This window comes from Manacus vitellinus, unplaced genomic scaffold (genome assembly GCF_001715985.3).
Source record: "Manacus vitellinus isolate BGI_N305 unplaced genomic scaffold, ASM171598v3 scaffold_132_pilon, whole genome shotgun sequence".
NCBI classification, from domain to species: domain Eukaryota; kingdom Metazoa; phylum Chordata; class Aves; order Passeriformes; family Pipridae; genus Manacus; species Manacus vitellinus.
Genome location: NW_021938965.1, coordinates 32431 through 37080, shown reverse-complemented (window position 1 = coordinate 37080; position 4650 = coordinate 32431). Strand labels below are relative to the sequence as shown.

Below are 4650 nucleotides of genomic sequence, written 5' to 3'. Positions count from 1 at the left end.
TCCCTCCGCTCCTGCTTTTCCCTGCGGACACTCTTGAAGGAACCGCAGTTCTTGGCTGGCACCTCTCAGGTACCTGGCGGAGTGACCCAGGACAGCGGTAATTTACGCCCCACTGACCCCCAGGAGCTTAATTCACCTCTTTACAGGGGTGCTTAGTGACAGGAATGCACATCTGCTTGGGAGCCCCCTGCAAAGTGTCCACCCAAAAACACAGTGAACCGTCAAACACAGCTACTCACCAGCCAGAGTGCTGTTGAGCTTAGGGCTTTTAAACAGTGATTTTGAATGGAATATGTATTTGTGTGTCTTTTTAATGTAAGCACGTTTTATTTCTTTGTGTCAAGTATAGATAATTTTTAAGTATGTGTATGGATATTCTTTAGCCCTAATTTCTTCATTTGGATCTTTTCCTGAAAAACTGAGATCCTTTGATCTGGTATAAACTGTGAATAAAGTGGGAAGAGTTTTTCTGAGGTTTTTCTCAAATAGCAGGCTTAGGGAAAGAAGGCCCTCAGATACTTTGGGGGAGCTGTGGAGAGCTGAGCGGGAACGCTCAGTAAAAGAACAAAACCATCACGATGCAAAACTATGGAAAGATGAAGGAGCTTCGGGAAACCCTTCGCGTCTGCAAAGGGTTTAGTCTTTTTTAACAGCTTACAGGAGATGGTGGCTCTGAGCCTCCTCCCCTTCCAGTTCAGCTTTTGGCACAGTTGTTTGCTATGTCTTAGGTGTTGAAGGACATGGTGAACTAGATCTAGGAGTTTGTTTTCTGCTCTTTAGGTTGTTCCTGTGTTGTGCAGAGCCCTTGCTTGTTGGAGTGCTGGTGTCTGTTCCTGGCAGCAATGACAAGGAGGTGCTCTGGTACAAACCACTTGTCTGAAGTAAACAATGTCTTTTAGGACTGTCCTGGTATCTGAGGCACCTGCTGTTTAGATCTGCAGCAGACTTGCTGGTAAGGCTACAGTAGGACCCGTGAGCAGGATGGAGAGAAAAACACCCATGAAAAATGGAAAAAGAGAGGCCTCGTCCACTTCTCCTCACCAATTGGGTCCCCACTGGGGCAGGCTGGGCAGGAATGGCATGGAATGATGTGACAGGGTTATCACTGTGTCACTGTCTGTCAGGCTGAACCTCTGTGTCTGCATTTTCCAGCCCACTGAAAGCTGAGGTGAAGCAGTGAGAAGTGGCAAAGCTGCAAATTGCAAGTCAGCCCCAGCAAGACCTGCATTTTAAAAATGTTCTTCTAACATTTTACTTGCCAGCAGCAGTAAGTGGCTTGGCTGGGAAGAGGGATAAAACCACCTTTTGTCTGTGTAAAATTTAGGTTAGGAAACTTGCAAGTACTCCTTGGCTTTTTTTTAGAAGCAATGAAAAATGTTGAGCTGCTGTGTTGTCTGTCTCATTGTAAATGTGCAAGTTCGTTTTTGAGCTGAATCAAATGGTGATGTAATTACATACTTCTCCTAATTATATACTTCTTACTTATAATTGTCAAGAAATCACTTTGCTATAACTAGAATTTAATGTTACAACTAATTGTATAATTACTGTATAGTAATGTTGTTATCCAAGCAACTTGGAATAGAGTGTTATCCTTTTAATTTATATTCTATTACTCAAAACGGTATTTTTAAAATATAGTATATTAGCCATTGGAAGAAACATTAATAATGGAATAAAAATATCATCAGAGGAAACACATGTTTTCCTTCCAGGTTCAGGTGAATGAAAATAAAAATATTAATATGTTAAAACTGTACTGTAGGTAGAAAAAGTTTAATTTTCTCATGAATTTGGAACCTAAATTGATACTAGGCAACCCACTTTTATGCTTAAAGTTTGAATCTATCCTGTGTGCCAATCTGTCAACACTAATTTTTAAACTTTCCCACTCATTGGAGGGGAAATGTTTAAAAAATGCATCTTTTATGCTTAAAGTTTTAATCTCTCCTGTGTGCCAATCTGTCAACACTAATATTTAAACTTTCCCACTCATTGGAGGGGAAATGTTTTAAAAATGCATCTTTTTTCCACAGCCAGCTGAGTCCTTAAGTGTTTCATGTCACTAGAACCTTAAGAATGTATATGTCACATATACAGTTGGCTATTTCTAGTGACTTTATTGTTAATAAAATAATGGGTGCATATGACAGTCACATGTTGTTGTGTCAGTCGCAGACACTGGAGAAACTGTGATGGATGACAGGAGAAATGTGCTTTGTTGGGTTGTATCTGCTCCCGGATCACAGCCAGGGACAGTTTCACAAAGGTGCAGAAGGAGGGTTTGATGTACAATTGAAGAGCTGAGTTCAAGGAATGTGGATGCATTTTTGTGGTGCTGGTTGAGCAGCCTGGGCCCATGAGAATAATGTCAGACAAAATCACTTTGCTCCTGCAGGATTCTGTGTGTGGAATGTGTGAAACGTGGTTGTTCTTCTGGAAGGATAAGAAGTTTTACCTTCATTGCTGTGTCTAAAACGGGGTCTGGGGCTTGTGTAAATTTTGATGAAATCCAAACTGAATCCATCAGGCTCTATGAAACCATCCCACCTTCACCCTGCTGGAGTCTGTCCAGGTGCTCTGGTGCTGTGGCACGGTGTCATCCAGGGAGAATTTGAGCAATAAGGAACTGGGCTACAAGGCAGGTTCATAAAGAGTTTTACAAAATTGCCCCCCCCCAAACCTCAGAAAATAAGTTTGTCATCTGTTACCAGAAGAATCACTGAAAACACCCTTTGTGCCACTCTGTGAACACCAAAATAATGGAACTGTGTGGACTTGTACTGTGAGTAAATCAGAGATTGTTTATAGGAATCCCCAAATTAGAAGAAAATCCAGATCACTCATCCGTGGTAAAATGTCCTGTGAGCAGGACTGAAATGTGCTGCACACACACATGTGTTAGAGCACATCATGGGAATATGGGAGATTGGAAAACTGATTTTAGATTTAATAGCATTTCAGTTTTAACAGTTCATTTAAAACTTGAAATAAAAATGGGTAAATCCAAGGATTTTCCCTTAAAAAATCAATTAAAACATTGATTTTCTAGGGATTTTGTAATTCCATCTTATCTAGGTTTTGTAGAGGACTCAGGTGTGAATATTCAATCTGCTACCTGTGACAATGCCTGACTTCACTTACAGTATTTTTAATAGTTATATTCTGTTTAATCTCATTCTCATACCTGTGATCTTAGACTTGTGTGATTCTGTTGTTGTTTGTAACAGAGAATTTCCTTTGACTTCACTGTGAGAGCTCTCCACAGAATGATGAACAGTAGTAATAATATTAATCATTTATAGAGCGCTTTATATGTTCGAAATATAGGATAGTCTTTAAATGAGCTCAGCTTTGCTCTCAGATATGTGAGTGAACTCTTAATTGATTTGAAAAAAATTGTTACCTGACATGCAGGTTTTTTTTATTTTCTAGTCATACTATGTATTTTGGAAAGGGTTTCTTTATTTTTGTGGGGCAGAATATTGTCTTATCTTAAGTTTGAGATCTTAAAAGGTTTGCAAAGGACATGGAGGTTGCTGTGGTGTCCTCTGATGATTTCAGCTGATAAACTGAATGTTTGAAATCCTTTTATCTTTGAGGGGACTGCAGGCCATGCTGGAAAGCAGGTGTTACTGCAGGTGACTTTTTCTGCTCTATGCAATGAGTTAGCTTATAAAGGTGAACATTTTTCTGGTGAATTCAGAAATTTTTACCAGTGTATCATAGGCATAAGAATTAACACTAACATTTGGAATTTGCAGTTATCCCACAATTTTTCTAGAAGATCAGTAATTTCTGAGAGCTGGCTCCTGTTTGCAGTATAGAGCAGTCAGCTCTGCAACTGCATGGTTGCTTCATGTGTTGGTTTGTTTATTTTCCGAGATTTACAAGTGCCATAAAATTTTGCCAAAAGCAGGAGGAATGATGAATACTTTTTCTTCCCAATAGCCAAAATTTCATGTGTGTATGTGTGTGTTATTGGTATAAATAGCAAGTCTTTTGAGTAGGAATAAGACTTAGTTCCTAAATACAGTGAACTGTAGCAGACACAAGGTCTAACATTTGTTCTTCTCTTCCCTTTCTTGTTTTTTTCCTAACAGATAAAACACATTATTCTGTGGTAAATGATACTCAGATGTTCTGCAGCAGCAGGAAATTCAATGTGTGGGTACCCATTAAAGGGTACAAGTGAATTCACAGTGCAAGTGAATGCATCCAACAGCCAGGGCAGCTTGATAAGTGATGCTGTAACAATTGTCAGGCCTCCAGGAGGTGAGCATGAAAAAGTACTTTTTTTGTGCATGTAACAGTTACACAGACACTCTGCTGAACAAAATGTTTATTATCTCAACTGAGGACTGGAAGTTCAGAAGAATATGTTTGCAGTAGTAGTTCTTACTAACAAAATTGTTCTTTTTGGCTTCTAATTTGTCACACGGTTAACTTTAAGAACTAGAGAATGAAAACAGTTGTATAGGTAACATATCATGAAGGTGAGAGGTGTATTATGTACTTCATTTTTTTTCTGTGAATGGTGGTGTATTCTATCAGGGACAGCTGATCTAGCCCAAGAATATAGAGAGACTCAGCTGCATTTTGTAACCTGTTTTAGAATAGAAGTTGGAAGTGCTGACAAGGAGCACTCAC

The 4650-nt window shown here is 39.3% G+C and overlaps 1 long non-coding RNA gene across 2 annotated transcripts in view; it reads left to right on the top strand.

Moving 5' to 3' along the window:
* Positions 1-4650, top strand: part of LOC108638856 — a 17170-nt gene continuing 12520 nt past the window's right edge. Inside the window, exons 1-3 of one of the 2 annotated variants that reach the window (XR_003915572.1) lie at positions 1-97; positions 781-952; positions 4104-4275. This is a non-coding gene — a long non-coding RNA (uncharacterized LOC108638856). The remainder of the gene's footprint in view (positions 98-780; positions 953-4103; positions 4276-4650) is intronic. The other variant, XR_003915573.1, reaches the window with a different exon arrangement.